The sequence below is a fragment of the Oncorhynchus clarkii genome, unplaced genomic scaffold, assembly GCF_045791955.1.
Source record: "Oncorhynchus clarkii lewisi isolate Uvic-CL-2024 unplaced genomic scaffold, UVic_Ocla_1.0 unplaced_contig_2010_pilon_pilon, whole genome shotgun sequence".
Lineage (NCBI taxonomy): Eukaryota > Metazoa > Chordata > Actinopteri > Salmoniformes > Salmonidae > Oncorhynchus > Oncorhynchus clarkii.
In genome coordinates, this window is record NW_027258217.1 from 77,501 (window position 1) to 93,997 (window position 16,497).

At 51.9% G+C, this 16,497-nt stretch overlaps 6 non-coding genes and 2 pseudogenes across 6 annotated transcripts; all 8 read left to right on the plus strand.

The window, feature by feature from the left end:
* Positions 1-4,505: 4,505 nt before the first annotated feature.
* LOC139396164 (U2 spliceosomal RNA) lies at positions 4,506-4,683 on the plus strand (annotated as a pseudogene).
* Positions 4,684-5,176: 493 nt separating this feature from the next.
* On the plus strand, positions 5,177-5,293 carry LOC139396138 (U5 spliceosomal RNA). The gene has a single exon (XR_011630699.1). It is a non-coding gene; the product is annotated as a U5 spliceosomal RNA (small nuclear RNA).
* Positions 5,294-10,920: 5,627 nt separating this feature from the next.
* On the plus strand, positions 10,921-11,107 carry LOC139396166 (U2 spliceosomal RNA). Its single transcript, XR_011630724.1, has one exon. It is a non-coding gene; the product is annotated as a U2 spliceosomal RNA (small nuclear RNA).
* Positions 11,108-11,553: 446 nt separating this feature from the next.
* Positions 11,554-11,670, plus strand: LOC139396139 (U5 spliceosomal RNA). Its single transcript, XR_011630700.1, has one exon. It is a non-coding gene; the product is annotated as a U5 spliceosomal RNA (small nuclear RNA).
* A 239-nt stretch (positions 11,671-11,909) lies between these two features.
* LOC139396162 (U2 spliceosomal RNA) lies at positions 11,910-12,100 on the plus strand. The gene has a single exon (XR_011630722.1). It is a non-coding gene; the product is annotated as a U2 spliceosomal RNA (small nuclear RNA).
* Positions 12,101-12,593: 493 nt separating this feature from the next.
* On the plus strand, positions 12,594-12,710 carry LOC139396140 (U5 spliceosomal RNA). Its single transcript, XR_011630701.1, has one exon. It is a non-coding gene; the product is annotated as a U5 spliceosomal RNA (small nuclear RNA).
* A 2,322-nt stretch (positions 12,711-15,032) lies between these two features.
* Positions 15,033-15,202, plus strand: LOC139396176 (U2 spliceosomal RNA; annotated as a pseudogene).
* A 477-nt stretch (positions 15,203-15,679) lies between these two features.
* On the plus strand, positions 15,680-15,796 carry LOC139396141 (U5 spliceosomal RNA). Its single transcript, XR_011630702.1, has one exon. It is a non-coding gene; the product is annotated as a U5 spliceosomal RNA (small nuclear RNA).
* The last annotated feature ends 701 nt before the right edge of the window (positions 15,797-16,497 follow it).

A 16,497-nucleotide genomic window follows, 5' to 3' on the forward strand; every position in this document is an offset into this window, starting at 1 on the left:
TGTGGCGTGATTGCCCGGCTCGTCACAGGTCATACGCGTCTGCAGCTGGGGGGGGAGCGGGGGATGGGGGGAGGAAAGAAAGGACGCGTGCGGATTGTACGGATGGCACAGGGGAAAAGAAGGCAACTGAAGAGGATGAGAAGAAGGAAGAGGCGAGAAGAAAGAGGAGTGACGATGGGAAGAAGGAAAAAGAAGGAGAGAAGAAAAAGAAGGCGGAAGAACGGGAAGGAGCGGAGAAGAGGGAGAGTGGGACAGTGGTGCGAGAAGGAGTGGAAGAGGGAACGGTGATGGGGACGGAGGGAGGGGTGGAGGTGGGAGGGGAGGGGGTGGGAGGGGGAGATGGGGGGAAGGAGTGGGGGGACAGCCTGCCGGGCTTCCTTGAAGAAGAGACAAGGGGATTGGTGGAGGAGTTAGCGGGGAAGGGACGTTGTGTCTCCCCGCTACCTCCTTCACCAAAAAAGAAAGGAAAGAAGAGGGGGAAGTTGGCAGGAAGTGAGAGGGAGGGGGGTGGGGAGGGGGAGGGGGGGGCTAAGAGAACGGCGGGGGGGGGAGGGGGGGGTGCATTGGCCTCCCTGTTTGCCTCAGCCCCTTACATCCTAGTGGAGGATGACTCAAGTGAGGGGTCTGTGGGCTGTGGGATAGAGGGATCCCAACTCCTGTTTGGGGAGATGGGGTCCCCTACACTCAGCCCCGAGGCATACAGGGAGGGGGGGGTGGACGGTGGTGGTGGGGAACCCAGGATGCAGGGCACTCGGCCTAACACACTGCCTGCATCCTGGGTTGGAGAGATGGATGAGGACGGGGGGGCGTCAGGAGAGGAGAGGACGTCCCCGCCGGTGGAGATGGACCAGGGGAGCATCGGGTGAGTCTCCTGTTTTTTGTTTGGTTTGGGGTTATTTGTTGAGGGTTTTGTTTGTTTGTAAATATATATTTTGTTTATAAATGAATATTTCTGTTAAATTGTTTAGTTTAAATGTAAGGGGGTTGAGGGATGTAATTAAAAGGAGGGCGGTGTTTAATTTTTTAGAGGGTGTGGGGTTTGATTTTTGTTTTTTACAGGAGGTTCACCTGAGGGATGGTGGGGATGTGTGTAGATTTAGGAGGGAGTGGGATAAGGGGAAATCTTTTTGGGGCATAGGAGGGGTGCACTCAACAGGAGTAGGAATTTTGTGTGGGAATAAAGAGGTTAAGGTAGAGAGCACTTTTGTTATAATGCAGGGTAGAGTATTGGGGATAGATGTAGTGTATAGAGAAGCTAGGTATAGGTTAATTGGGGTATATGGGCCACAGGTGGCGGCAGACAGAAGGGAGATGGTGGACTGTCTGGCGCCCCTGTGTGTCACAAATAGGCACTTGGTGATAGGAGGGGACTTTAATATAGATTTAGGGGTAGGTGGTGATAGTAGTGCAGGCGCAATCACCGGGCTAATGGCTTGCCATGGTCTGGTTGATGGTGGCCTGCATACTACTCCGGCAATGGTCGGTCCTACATGGCGCAACTCCAGGGGGGTTGCGCGGAGGCTCGACTACATTTTTATATCCAGGTCTTTGGGTCAGTTGTCTGGGCGCCTGTTGCCTGTGTTCTTCACGGATCACGACGGGGTGTTCCTGCAGGTGGGGTCGCCAGTCTGCCTCTTCGGTAGGGGGTACTGGAAGCTAGATCGGGATATACTGGAGGAGCAGGCTTTCGTTGACGCATTTTTTTGTTTCTTTCGGAGGCTTGACGGCCTCCGGTCCATGTGCGAGGGGGTGTTAGAGTGGTGGGATTTAGTGAAGGTGAGGATTAGGGCTTTTATAATAGGATATTGTAAAAGGAAAAAAAGGGAGGAAAGGAGGGAGGTGGATCGTATCCAAAGGTTAATTGAACTCGAGTACGAGGCGGGCAACCTCGGCGGGTCGATTGACTGGGAGAGATTCACAGCCCTAAAGGCGCAGCTCAGGGAGCTGCAGGAGCAGAAGGCTCGAGCTTTCCTGGAGCGTGCGCATAGTGGCTTTCTAGAACATAATGAGACTTGTTCCGCTATGTTCTTTAAGTCGGTTAGGGCCAGGCAGAGTAGGAGGGTAATGCATGGCGTTAGGGAAGAAAATGGTAGTATAGTAAGTAAACCAGAGGAAATGGTCAGGGTGACAACTGATCATTTCCGAAGTTTATTTAAGGAAAGGGAAATAGATGTAGAGCAGGGAAATGTGTTTTTAGAACACTTGTCCCGGCGGTTGCCGGAGGACATTAGAGACGTGATGGAGGCCCAGATCTCACTAGAAGAGGTTGAGAGCGCTCTTAGGAGGATGGGAAAAGGGAAGGTGCCTGGGATGGATGGGCTGCCGGCTGAGTTTTACCTCAAGTTTTGGGGTATACTTGGACCGGTGGTCCTCGAAGTCTTGAAGGCCATCCTTGAGACGGGGGTCCCGGGGGGATCAATGGCTGTTGGTGTGCTGTCACTTCTTTATAAGAAGGGGGAAGCAACTGACCTTGGCAACTGGCGGCCGTTGACCATGCTGTGCGTAGATTACAAGATTCTTGCAAAGGTTTTAGCAGACCGGTTGCGCACAGCCCTTCCCTACGTCGTCCATGAGGATCAGACGTGCGGGGTAGAGGGCCGCTCTATAAGATGGAACCTACAGTTGATTAGGGACTCCATCGCCTGGGTTGAAGATAGAGGGCTGCCTTTAATGGTAGCAGCGCTAGATCAGGCGAAAGCCTTTGATCGCGTGAATAGATCCTTTCTATTCAGGGTATTAGGTAGATTAGGATTTGGGGAGAAGTACATAGGATGGATCCGTACATTATATGTCGGAGCGGGGTGTCGAGTTAGTGTAAATAGTCACTTAGGTGACGTTTTTGACCTCTCGTCTGGGGTCAGGCAGGGATGCCCACTCTCGGCTCTCCTCTTCGTTCTGTACATGGAGCCTCTGGGGGCTGCCATTAGGGCAGACACAGGGGTGGAGGGCTTGTTGATCCCTGGGAGCGGTGGGCTGCGTGTTAAGATGACGCAGTACGCCGACGACACTTCCTTGCTGTTGTGCAAGGACTCGTGCCTGACAAGGTCTCTTGCCATCATTGGGGATTTCACCCAAGCGTCGGGGGCGGTTCTGAATCATGCAAAGTCTTCCGTTAAGTTTTTCGGAAGATGGCGCGGTAGGACGGATGTGCCCGGGGGGTTATCTCTCTGTGAGGGGGCCCTGAGGATTCTTGGGGTCCATTTTGAGACCTCTGGCTCAGCGACGCTGAACTGGAACATGGGTATTGCAGTGGTACAGAAGAAGTTGGCAATGTGGAAGGCTAGGTCTTTGTCCTTTATAGGTAAGGTCCTGGTCCTAAAGGTGGATGTATTGCCATCTCTTTTGTACTTGGCGTACATCTACCCATTGCCAGCTTGTCTGAGGAGGCCTCTAGTGAGGCTTGTGTTTCAGTTCATGTGGGGTGGCAGGTACGAGTGGGTCGCCAGGGCGCGCATGCTCTGTCCCATCGGGGAGGGAGGTAGGGGGGTACCACATCTCCCCCTCAAGCTGGACGCAATTTTTGTTTCTTTCTTGTTGACGGAGCTTGCTCAGCCAGTTATACACCCGTCCGGTTACCTCCTGCGGGTGTTCTTCTCGTATCAGGCGAGAAGCGTAATGGTGTGGTCTAACGCGGGTCCTCGGGCGGAACAGCTGCCGTGGCACTTTGGCCATGCGGCCAAGTGGCTGCGTGCGCACCCCGAGGTTGAAGTTGCCCGAGTAGGTTTAGACCACAGGCACCTGTACGAGGAGGTCAGGCAGGCAGGGAGTCCTGCGCCTGTAGCGGGCATCTCGTCAGTGGTCTGGGAGGGAGTGCAGGCGCGGGGCCTGGACAACAGGCTCAAGGACCTGAATTGGTTGAGCCTCCATAAGTGCTTGCCGGTACGTTCCATCATGTACCGGCATAGTTTGTCGCGATCCTCCACCTGTCCAAGATCTGCTTGTGGCAGGGAGGAGACTGTGCGCCATGCCTTCTGGGACTGTGCCTTTGCCGGACTAGTCTGGGCTAGGGCACGGGTGTTGCTAGGTATGGTTAGGAGCGATTTTTTGCTGACTTGGGCTAGGTTAGAGCGAGGCGTAGGGAGAGCGAGGGGAACGGATAGGGACAGGTTTCTGCTCTGGCTTCTCATGAGTCTCTTTAAAAGGGGGCTGTGGGAAGCCAGGCAGAATTTAGTTAAGACAGGGAGAGATTGGGGGGTGGAAGGGATAGTGAGGAGGGTGGAAGGTGATGTGAGGGGGAGGATGAAGAGGGAGGAGATAAAGTGGGGGCAGCATGCGGCACGGGAGAGGTGGAAGGGGGGATTAGGGCTGGGAGTGTTAGAGTGAGGTTTGTAAGGGGATAGATTAGGGAAGGGAAGATAGGGAAGGGTTAGGTATTGGTTAGGTATGACGGGGAGGGACGATGCTCCCCTGAGGTTTGTTTTTGTTTGGGTGTTTGGTGATTTTTGTAAATAGAATGAATGAGAATTATTATTTTGTAAAGTATGAATGGTATTGAGTGTAAATAAATTATTTTTTGTAAAAAAAAAAAAATCTGTTCTTATCAGTTTAATATCTGATACGTCCCCCATCGGGGGACTACATATTAAATGGATTTTTCGAACAGGGAGTCGGAAATGGGGCTTGCTCCGTCCGCTCCACGCATCGACCCGGTATTGCAGTACCTCCGGGAACGGTGCAACACTTTTCTTCCGTTGTCAAGGAAAAATGCAAATTCACAAAGCTCTGTAAACAGCTGGCTAGCTAGCTAGCTGGCTAGCTAGCAGAAGAAGAGAAGGAAAGAAACATTCAAACTGAAAGAAAGGCGAAGCGCTCTTCAATGGGGTCCCCCGTTTCCCGCCATTTTACTTAAAAAAAAAAAAAAAAAAAAAAAAAAAAAGAATTGGGGCCAGGATTGTGTGTGTGTGTGTGTGTGTGTGTGTCTCTCTCTCTCTCTCTCTCTCTCTCTCTCTCTCTCTCTCTCTCTCTCTCTCTCTCTCTCTCTCTCTCTCTCTCTCTCTCTCTCTCTCTCTCTCTCTCTCTCTCTCTCTCTGTCTCTCTGTGCCTCTGTGTCTGTGACCTTCTTTTTATCCACAGACAGCCCTCGAAAACTTGGAAGAGTGGGTTCCGGGAGCACCCGCGGGAACCCTGCCTAGAGTGCACAGAGTGTGTCTCGGGCCCCGACCTCTTGACTTCCATATGACTCTGGTTTCTCTTCATTACGCACAAGCCTTTCGCCTTTTACTAAAGACTTCCGTGGAGAGGAACACTTACGAGTTCAACGTATTTTTGGAGCGGCTTTGCTTCTTGCAGAGCCCGGTATCTTGTTTCAAGGGAAATTGACAGAGATGGGCCAGGATAGTGACTTAAAGACGCATTAGCGACTTTTTCCAAAAAACACCTGCCTGTTTGTTGCCAGGGAAACGGTGGTTGGTTGGTTGGTTGAGTGGGGGTTGGAGGGAGAGAGGAGCTGGCTTTTGCCAACCCACCCGCTGAGGTCTGTCGAGACCCCCGGGGGTCCGGCGGTTTCAGGGTTCCATTTGTGGGTTATCGCTTCTCGGCCTTTTGGCTCAGATCAAGCTTGGTACCGAGGTGCCCCAGAGCTCGCTGAGTCAGAAGGTCGAACTAGGAGAGCGGTAAAGGTTGTATTTTTTTCCCGGTTTTTGTATTTAATTAATTGTTTGCTAATTTGGATTTCCTTTTTTCCATTTTTGGAGGAGTTTCGAGAGCCAGGTGCGCTATCCTCCTTGCGGAGATGGCGCAGGAGAAGATGCCCCGGTCGGTTCCTGGGATTGGGTTGGCCAACACGGTGCGTTTCTCATGGAGGGAAAAAGAAAAGGAGCCCTGGGGGAGAGAAACTTTCGGGAGGACCATTCTGATGGGGTGCCTTCAACTGAAGGTAAAAGATGTTCTCTGCCTCCAGGGGAACCCGGTGGAGAAGGGTTATGATGTGACTTTGAATATGGAAGAAAAGCATAATGAAGTAATGAAGAAGGTGAAGGAAGAGAAAGGAGAAGGACCCCTGTGCCATTACGCGGTGACCAGCCTGGCCAAGAACAACTTCAGGGTGGTCACCGTAAACATGTACAATCCGCATGTGAAGGAAGAGGAAGTGAGGGCCTTTCTGGGGAGGTATGTGGACAATATCTCCTCAGCGAGGTACCTCAGGGACTCCCTGGGTTTCTGGAACGGGAGGAGAGGGTTCCAGGTGTTACTCAGGGAGGACCCGAAGAGTGTGGATGGCTACCTCCATCCTCCGGCGATGTTCTCCCTGGGGGCTGACAGGGGGACGTTGTATTATGCCCGTCAGCCCCCGTTCTGCAGGCGTTGTATGGCCTACGGCCATATCCTGGCCTCGTGCAGCACCAAGAAGTGTCGGTTCTGTGGGTCAGAAGAGCACGAGGCCAAGGAATGTGACGAGCCCAAGGCTTGCCACGGGTGTGGCTCGAGAGCACACCTGTGGCGTGATTGCCCGGCTCGTCACAGGTCATACGCGTCTGCAGCTGGGGGGGGAGCGGGGGATGGGGGGAGGAAAGAAAGGACGCGTGCGGATTGTACGGATGGCACAGGGGAAAAGAAGGCAACTGAAGAGGATGAGAAGAAGGAAGAGGCGAGAAGAAAGAGGAGTGACGATGGGAAGAAGGAAAAAGAAGGAGAGAAGAAAAAGAAGGCGGAAGAACGGGAAGGAGCGGAGAAGAGGGAGAGTGGGACAGTGGTGCGAGAAGGAGTGGAAGAGGGAACGGTGATGGGGACGGAGGGAGGGGTGGAGGTGGGAGGGGAGGGGGTGGGAGGGGGAGATGGGGGGAAGGAGTGGGGGGACAGCCTGCCGGGCTTCCTTGAAGAAGAGACAAGGGGATTGGTGGAGGAGTTAGCGGGGAAGGGACGTTGTGTCTCCCCGCTACCTCCTTCACCAAAAAAGAAAGGAAAGAAGAGGGGGAAGTTGGCAGGAAGTGAGAGGGAGGGGGGTGGGGAGGGGGAGGGGGGGGCTAAGAGAACGGCGGGGGGGGCCTCCCTGTTTGCCTCAGCCCCTTACATCCTAGTGGAGGATGACTCAAGTGAGGGGTCTGTGGGCTGTGGGATAGAGGGATCCCAACTCCTGTTTGGGGAGATGGGGTCCCCTACACTCAGCCCCGAGGCATACAGGGAGGGGGGGGTGGACGGTGGTGGTGGGGAACCCAGGATGCAGGGCACTCGGCCTAACACACTGCCTGCATCCTGGGTTGGAGAGATGGATGAGGACGGGGGGGCGTCAGGAGAGGAGAGGACGTCCCCGCCGGTGGAGATGGACCAGGGGAGCATCGGGTGAGTCTCCTGTTTTTTGTTTGGTTTGGGGTTATTTGTTGAGGGTTTTGTTTGTTTGTAAATATATATTTTGTTTATAAATGAATATTTCTGTTAAATTGTTTAGTTTAAATGTAAGGGGGTTGAGGGATGTAATTAAAAGGAGGGCGGTGTTTAATTTTTTAGAGGGTGTGGGGTTTGATTTTTGTTTTTTACAGGAGGTTCACCTGAGGGATGGTGGGGATGTGTGTAGATTTAGGAGGGAGTGGGATAAGGGGAAATCTTTTTGGGGCATAGGAGGGGTGCACTCAACAGGAGTAGGAATTTTGTGTGGGAATAAAGAGGTTAAGGTAGAGAGCACTTTTGTTATAATGCAGGGTAGAGTATTGGGGATAGATGTAGTGTATAGAGAAGCTAGGTATAGGTTAATTGGGGTATATGGGCCACAGGTGGCGGCAGACAGAAGGGAGATGGTGGACTGTCTGGCGCCCCTGTGTGTCACAAATAGGCACTTGGTGATAGGAGGGGACTTTAATATAGATTTAGGGGTAGGTGGTGATAGTAGTGCAGGCGCAATCACCGGGCTAATGGCTTGCCATGGTCTGTTTGATGGTGGCCTGCATACTACTCCGGCAATGGTCGGTCCTACATGGCGCAACTCCAGGGGGGTTGCGCGGAGGCTCGACTACATTTTTATATCCAGGTCTTTGGGTCAGTTGTCTGGGCGCCTGTTGCCTGTGTTCTTCACGGATCACGACGGGGTGTTCCTGCAGGTGGGGTCGCCAGTCTGCCTCTTCGGTAGGGGGTACTGGAAGCTAAATCGGGATATACTGGAGGAGCAGGCTTTCGTTGACGCATTTTTTTGTTTCTTTCGGAGGCTTGACGGCCTCCGGTCCATGTGCGAGGGGGTGTTAGAGTGGTGGGATTTAGTGAAGGTGAGGATTAGGGCTTTTATAATAGGATATTGTAAAAGGAAAAAAAGGGAGGAAAGGAGGGAGGTGGATCGTATCCAAAGGTTAATTGAACTCGAGTACGAGGCGGGCAACCTCGGCGGGTCGATTGACTGGGAGAGATTCACAGCCCTAAAGGCGCAGCTCAGGGAGCTGCAGGAGCAGAAGGCTCGAGCTTTCCTGGAGCGTGCGCATAGTGGCTTTCTAGAACATAATGAGACTTGTTCCGCTATGTTCTTTAAGTCGGTTAGGGCCAGGCAGAGTAGGAGGGTAATGCATGGCGTTAGGGAAGAAAATGGTAGTATAGTAAGTAAACCAGAGGAAATGGTCAGGGTGACAACTGATCATTTCCGAAGTTTATTTAAGGAAAGGGAAATAGATGTAGAGCAGGGAAATGTGTTTTTAGAACACTTGTCCCGGCGGTTGCCGGAGGACATTAGAGACGTGATGGAGGCCCAGATCTCACTAGAAGAGGTTGAGAGCGCTCTTAGGAGGATGGGAAAAGGGAAGGTGCCTGGGATGGATGGGCTGCCGGCTGAGTTTTACCTCAAGTTTTGGGGTATACTTGGACCGGTGGTCCTCGAAGTCTTGAAGGCCATCCTTGAGACGGGGGTCCCGGGGGGATCAATGGCTGTTGGTGTGCTGTCACTTCTTTATAAGAAGGGGGAAGCAACTGACCTTGGCAACTGGCGGCCGTTGACCATGCTGTGCGTAGATTACAAGATTCTTGCAAAGGTTTTAGCAGACCGGTTGCGCACAGCCCTTCCCTACGTCGTCCATGAGGATCAGACGTGCGGGGTAGAGGGCCGCTCTATAAGATGGAACCTACAGTTGATTAGGGACTCCATCGCCTGGGTTGAAGATAGAGGGCTGCCTTTAATGGTAGCAGCGCTAGATCAGGCGAAAGCCTTTGATCGCGTGAATAGATCCTTTCTATTCAGGGTATTAGGTAGATTAGGATTTGGGGAGAAGTACATAGGATGGATCCGTACATTATATGTCGGAGCGGGGTGTCGAGTTAGTGTAAATAGTCACTTAGGTGACGTTTTTGACCTCTCGTCTGGGGTCAGGCAGGGATGCCCACTCTCGGCTCTCCTCTTCGTTCTGTACATGGAGCCTCTGGGGGCTGCCATTAGGGCAGACACAGGGGTGGAGGGCTTGTTGATCCCTGGGAGCGGTGGGCTGCGTGTTAAGATGACGCAGTACGCCGACGACACTTCCTTGCTGTTGTGCAAGGACTCGTGCCTGACAAGGTCTCTTGCCATCATTGGGGATTTCACCCAAGCGTCGGGGGCGGTTCTGAATCATGCAAAGTCTTCCGTTAAGTTTTTCGGAAGATGGCGCGGTAGGACGGATGTGCCCGGGGGGTTATCTCTCTGTGAGGGGGCCCTGAGGATTCTTGGGGTCCATTTTGAGACCTCTGGCTCAGCGACGCTGAACTGGAACATGGGTATTGCAGTGGTACAGAAGAAGTTGGCAATGTGGAAGGCTAGGTCTTTGTCCTTTATAGGTAAGGTCCTGGTCCTAAAGGTGGATGTATTGCCATCTCTTTTGTACTTGGCGTACATCTACCCATTGCCAGCTTGTCTGAGGAGGCCTCTAGTGAGGCTTGTGTTTCAGTTCATGTGGGGTGGCAGGTACGAGTGGGTCGCCAGGGCGCGCATGCTCTGTCCCATCGGGGAGGGAGGTAGGGGGGTACCACATCTCCCCCTCAAGCTGGACGCAATTTTTGTTTCTTTCTTGTTGACGGAGCTTGCTCAGCCAGTTATACACCCGTCCGGTTACCTCCTGCGGGTGTTCTTCTCGTATCAGGCGAGAAGCGTAATGGTGTGGTCTAACGCGGGTCCTCGGGCGGAACAGCTGCCGTGGCACTTTGGCCATGCGGCCAAGTGGCTGCGTGCGCACCCCGAGGTTGAAGTTGCCCGAGTAGGTTTAGACCACAGGCACCTGTACGAGGAGGTCAGGCAGGCAGGGAGTCCTGCGCCTGTAGCGGGCATCTCGTCAGTGGTCTGGGAGGGAGTGCAGGCGCGGGGCCTGGACAACAGGCTCAAGGACCTGAATTGGTTGAGCCTCCATAAGTGCTTGCCGGTACGTTCCATCATGTACCGGCATAGTTTGTCGCGATCCTCCACCTGTCCAAGATCTGCTTGTGGCAGGGAGGAGACTGTGCGCCATGCCTTCTGGGACTGTGCCTTTGCCGGACTAGTCTGGGCTAGGGCACGGGTGTTGCTAGGTATGGTTAGGAGCGATTTTTTGCTGACTTGGGCTAGGTTAGAGCGAGGCGTAGGGAGAGCGAGGGGAACGGATAGGGACAGGTTTCTGCTCTGGCTTCTCATGAGTCTCTTTAAAAGGGGGCTGTGGGAAGCCAGGCAGAATTTAGTTAAGACAGGGAGAGATTGGGGGGTGGAAGGGATAGTGAGGAGGGTGGAAGGTGATGTGAGGGGGAGGATGAAGAGGGAGGAGATAAAGTGGGGGCAGCATGCGGCACGGGAGAGGTGGAAGGGGGGATTAGGGCTGGGAGTGTTAGAGTGAGGTTTGTAAGGGGATAGATTAGGGAAGGGAAGATAGGGAAGGGTTAGGTATTGGTTAGGAATGACGGGGAGGGACGATGCTCCCCTGAGGTTTGTTTTTGTTTGGGTGTTTGGTGATTTTGTAAATAGAATGAATGAGAATTATTATTTTGTAAAGTATGAATGGTATTGAGTGTAAATAAATTATTTTTTGTAAAAAAAAAAAAAAAAAAAAAATCTGTTCTTATCAGTTTAATATCTGATACGTCCCCCATCGGGGGACTACATATTAAATGGATTTTTCGAACAGGGAGTCGGAAATGGGGCTTGCTCCGTCCGCTCCACGCATCGACCCGGTATTGCAGTACCTCCGGGAACGGTGCAACACTTTTCTTCCGTTGTCAAGGAAAAATGCAAATTCACAAAGCTCTGTAAACAGCTGGCTAGCTAGCTAGCTGGCTAGCTAGCAGAAGAAGAGAAGGAAAGAAACATTCAAACTGAAAGAAAGGCGAAGCGCTCTTCAATGGGGTCCCCCGTTTCCCGCCATTTTACTTAAAAAAAAAAAAAAAAAAAAAAAAAAAAAAGAATTGGGGCCAGGTTTGTGTGTCTCTCTCTCTCTCTCTCTCTCTCTCTCTCTCTCTCTCTCTCTCTCTCTCTCTCTCTCTCTCTCTCTCTCTCTCTCTCTCTCTGTCTCTCTGTGCCTCTGTGTCTGTGACCTTCTTTTTATCCACAGACAGCCCTCGAAAACTTGGAAGAGTGGGTTCCGGGAGCACCCGCGGGAACCCTGCCTAGAGTGCACAGAGTGTGTCTCGGGCCCCGACCTCTTGACTTCCATATGACTCTGGTTTCTCTTCATTACGCACAAGCCTTTCGCCTTTTACTAAAGACTTCCGTGGAGAGGAACACTTACGAGTTCAACGTATTTTTGGAGCGGCTTTGCTTCTTGCAGAGCCCGGTATCTTGTTTCAAGGGAAATTGACAGAGATGGGCCAGGATAGTGACTTAAAGACGCATTAGCGACTTTTTCCAAAAAACACCTGCCTGTTTGTTGCCAGGGAAACGGTGGTTGGTGGTTGGTTGGTTGGTTGAGTGGGGGTTGGAGGGAGAGAGGAGCTGGCTTTTGCCAACCCACCCGCTGAGGTCTGTCGAGACCCCCGGGGGTCCGGCGGTTTCAGGGTTCCATTTGTGGGTTATCGCTTCTCGGCCTTTTGGCTCAGATCAAGTGTAGTATCTGTTCTTATCAGTTTAATATCTGATACGTCCCCCATCGGGGGACTACATATTAAATGGATTTTTCGAACAGGGAGTCGGAAATGGGGCTTGCTCCGTCCGCTCCACGCATCGACCCGGTATTGCAGTACCTCCGGGAACGGTGCAACACTTTTCTTCCGTTGTCAAGGAAAAATGCAAATTCACAAAGCTCTGTAAACAGCTGGCTAGCTAGCTAGCTGGCTAGCTAGCAGAAGAAGAGAAGGAAAGAAACATTCAAACTGAAAGAAAGGCGAAGCGCTCTTCAATGGGGTCCCCCGTTTCCCGCCATTTTACTTAAAAAAAAAAAAAAAAAAAAAAAAAAAGAATTGGGGCCAGGATTGTGTGTCTCTCTCTCTCTCTCTCTCTCTCTCTCTCTCTCTCTCTCTCTCTCTCTCTCTCTCTCTCTCTCTCTCTCTCTCTCTCTCTCTCTCTCTCTCTCTCTCTCTCTCTCTCTCTCTCTCTCTCTCTCTCTCTCTCTGTCTCTCTGTGCCTCTGTGTCTGTGACCTTCTTTTTATCCACAGACAGCCCTCGAAAACTTGGAAGAGTGGGTTCCGGGAGCACCCGCGGGAACCCTCCCTAGAGTGCACAGAGTGTGTCTCGGGCCCCGACCTCTTGACTTCCATATGACTCTGGTTTCTCTTCATTACGCACAAGCCTTTCGCCTTTTACTAAAGACTTCCGTGGAGAGGAACACTTACGAGTTCAACGTATTTTTGGAGCGGCTTTGCTTCTTGCAGAGCCCGGTATCTTGTTTCAAGGGAAATTGACAGAGATGGGCCAGGATAGTGACTTAAAGACGCATTAGCGACTTTTTCCAAAAAACACCTGCCTGTTTGTTGCCAGGGAAACGGTGGTTGGTTGGTTGGTTGAGTGGGGGTTGGAGGGAGAGAGGAGCTGGCTTTTGCCAACCCACCCGCTGAGGTCTGTCGAGACCCCCGGGGGTCCGGCGGTTTCAGGGTTCCATTTGTGGGTTATCGCTTCTCGGCCTTTTGGCTCAGATCAAGCTTGGTACCGAGGTGCCCCAGAGCTCGCTGAGTCAGAAGGTCGGAGATAGGAGGGCGGTAGTTTCGGTTGGTTGGTTGGTTGGAGTAATTTTCATTGGCAATTTTCTTTTCTGATTTTTTATTAGAAAAGAGTAAGAGCCTTTTCTGGGAGAGAGCCTTTCTCTGGGAAGAAGATGGCAAGAAACGCTATGCACACGTCAGTACCTGGTATTGGATTAGCAAACACTCTAAGATTTGCATGGAAGGACAAAGAAGAGGAGCCATTAGGAAGGGAGGCTTTCGGGAGGACCCTACTGATGGGAATGCTCAGTGTGGGGGTTAAGGATGTCTTTTGCCTCCAAGAAAACCCTTTGGAGGTTGCTTATGACGTGTCGTTCTATACTGAGGAGAAGCACGATGAGATAATGAGGAAGGTGAGAGAAGTCGAGAAGGAGAGGCCTATGTGTAGCTACATAGTAACAAGCTTGGCAAGGAAAAACTTCAGGCTGGTAACGGTTACCATGTTCAACCCCTATGTGAGGGACGAAGAGGTGAGGGCCTTTCTGGGGAGATTCCTGGACAACATCTCCTCAGCAAAGCATATCAGAGATTCCTTAGGATTTTGGAATGGGAGGAGGTGTTTCCAGGCTCTCCTCAGAGAGGACCCGAAGGGGATGGATGGCTACCTCCATCCTCCAGCGTTGTTCTCCCTGGGGGCTGACAGGGGGACGTTACACTATGCCCGTCAGCCTCCGTTCTGCAGGCGATGTATGGCCTACGGCCACACACTCGCCTCGTGCAGCACGAAGAGGTGCAGATACTGTGGATCGGCTGAGCACGAGGCGAGGGATTGCGTCGAGCCGAAGAAATGCCACGGGTGTGGCTCGGAAGCGCACCTGTGGCGGGATTGCCCGGCTCGGCGGGGGTCATACTCGTCTGCAGCTGGGGGGGGAGCGAGAGCGGAGGATGGAGGAAGACGAGAAAGAGAGGAGCCGGAAGAAGGGGGTGGAAGGACTGACCAGAAGGAGTCGGAGGGAGGAGAAGAAAAAGAGGAGGAGAGAGCTGGGACAGAGAAAGAGGACGGGATGGAAGAAGAGGAGGACGGGACAGAAGGAGAGGTGGCCGGGACAGAAGAAGCGGTGGCCGGGATGGAAGGAGAAAGAGCTGGAATAGAGGTTGGGAAGGAGGTTGAAGGAGAAAAGGAAAAGAAAAAGAAGAAGAAGAAGACGGCAACGAGGATGGAGGAGAGTGAGGAGACAGTGAGAGTGGAGAGCACAGAGGAAAAAACAGCGGAGACGAAGGAGGTGGAGGACAAGATGGAGAAGGAACTGGAAGGGCGATTGGGTGGGGGGGGCAATATAGTGGGGAAGAAAAGGATGGAGGAGTTGAGAGAGATGGTGAGGAGTTTGATAGAGAAGGAAAGGGGATTAGCAAAGGAAAAGGAAGGCACGGTGTGTGACGCAACTTTCCAAAACCCGTGGGGAAATATCCCCCCTTGCAAGAGGCCAAAAAAGGAGGTAAGGAGGAAGGGTGGAAAGAAGGGGGGGGGGGCAGAACGGGGGGACGGGGAGGTAGCGGGGCCCTCGTGGGCTCCGTCTCCATCCTCTTTTAAACCCCTCGCTGAGCTTGACCTCCCGGGTATGGCTCAAACCTGGATGATGGAGGGAGAGTCTGACTATTTATTTGTGGATGCGATGTCCCCGGAGCGGAGTCCGGAAGAGGGGGGGGTGATGGACCTGAGGGTGGGGAATGTGCCGGGTGCTGTTGCTGTGTTCAGGGGAGGGGGGATGGTGGGAGATGGGAGTGATGTAAGGTCACAGTCAGACAAGATAGCGAAGGGGGGCACTGGGTGAGAAATTGCTGTAATATGGTGGTGTATATTGGTAGTTTGTAGGTCATTGGTTATTGGTTTTGGGAGTTGGCTAAAATCAATTAGTATTGGAATGATTAGTGGTAGTGTGGTGGGATTGTATATTTAAGTTGACTGAAGTTTGGAAGATTATTGTTTGGTTGTTGGAAAGTAATTTAAGTTGACTGAAGTTTGGAAGATTATTGTTTGGTTTTTGGAAAGTAATAAAAAATATTTTGTAAAAAAAATCTGTTCTTATCAGTTTAATATCTGATACGTCCCCCATCGGGGGACTACATATTAAATGGATTTTTCGAACAGGGAGTCGGAAATGGGGCTTGCTCCGTCCGCTCCACGCATCGACCCGGTATTGCAGTACCTCCGGGAACGGTGCAACACTTTTCTTCCGTTGTCAAGGAAAAATGCAAATTCACAAAGCTCTGTAAACAGCTGGCTAGCTAGCTAGCTGGCTAGCTAGCAGAAGAAGAGAAGGAAAGAAACATTCAAACTGAAAGAAAGGCGAAGCGCTCTTCAATGGGGTCCCCCGTTTCCCGCCATTTTACTTAAAAAAAAAAAAAAAAAAAAAAAAAAAAAAAGAATTGGGGCCAGGATTGTGTGTCTCTCTCTCTCTCTCTCTCTCTCTCTCTCTCTCTCTCTCTCTCTCTCTCTCTCTCTCTCTCTCTCTCTCTCTCTCTCTCTCTCTCTCTCTCTCTCTCTCTCTCTCTCTCTCTGTCTCTCTGTGCCTCTGTGTCTGTGACCTTCTTTTTATCCACAGACAGCCCTCGAAAACTTGGAAGAGTGGGTTCCGGGAGCACCCGCGGGAACCCTCCCTAGAGTGCACAGAGTGTGTCTCGGGCCCCGACCTCTTGACTTCCATATGACTCTGGTTTCTCTTCATTACGCACAAGCCTTTCGCCTTTTACTAAAGACTTCCGTGGAGAGGAACACTTACGAGTTCAACGTATTTTTGGAGCGGCTTTGCTTCTTGCAGAGCCCGGTATCTTGTTTCAAGGGAAATTGACAGAGATGGGCCAGGATAGTGACTTAAAGACGCATTAGCGACTTTTTCCAAAAAACACCTGCCTGTTTGTTGCCAGGGAAACGGTGGTTGGTTGGTTGGTTGAGTGGGGGTTGGAGGGAGAGAGGAGCTGGCTTTTGCCAACCCACCCGCTGAGGTCTGTCGAGACCCCCGGGGGTCCGGCGGTTTCAGGGTTCCATTTGTGGGTTATCGCTTCTCGGCCTTTTGGCTCAGATCAAGCTTGGTACCGAGGTGCCCCAGAGCTCGCTGAGTCAGAAGGTCGGAGATAGGAGGGCGGTAGTTTCGGTTGGTTGGTTGGTTGGAGTAATTTTCATTGGCAATTTTCTTTTCTGATTTTTTATTAGAAAAGAGTAAGAGCCTTTTCTGGGAGAGAGCCTTTCTCTGGGAAGAAGATGGCAAGAAACGCTATGCACACGTCAGTACCTGGTATTGGATTAGCAAACACTCTAAGATTTGCATGGAAGGACAAAGAAGAGGAGCCATTAGGAAGGGAGGCTTTCGGGAGGACCCTACTGATGGGAATGCTCAGTGTGGGGGTTAAGGATGTCTTTTGCCTCCAAGAAAACCCTTTGGAGGTTGCTTATGACGTGTCGTTCTATACTGAGGAGAAGCACGATGAGATAATGAGGAAGGTGAGAGAAGTCGAGAAGGAGAGGC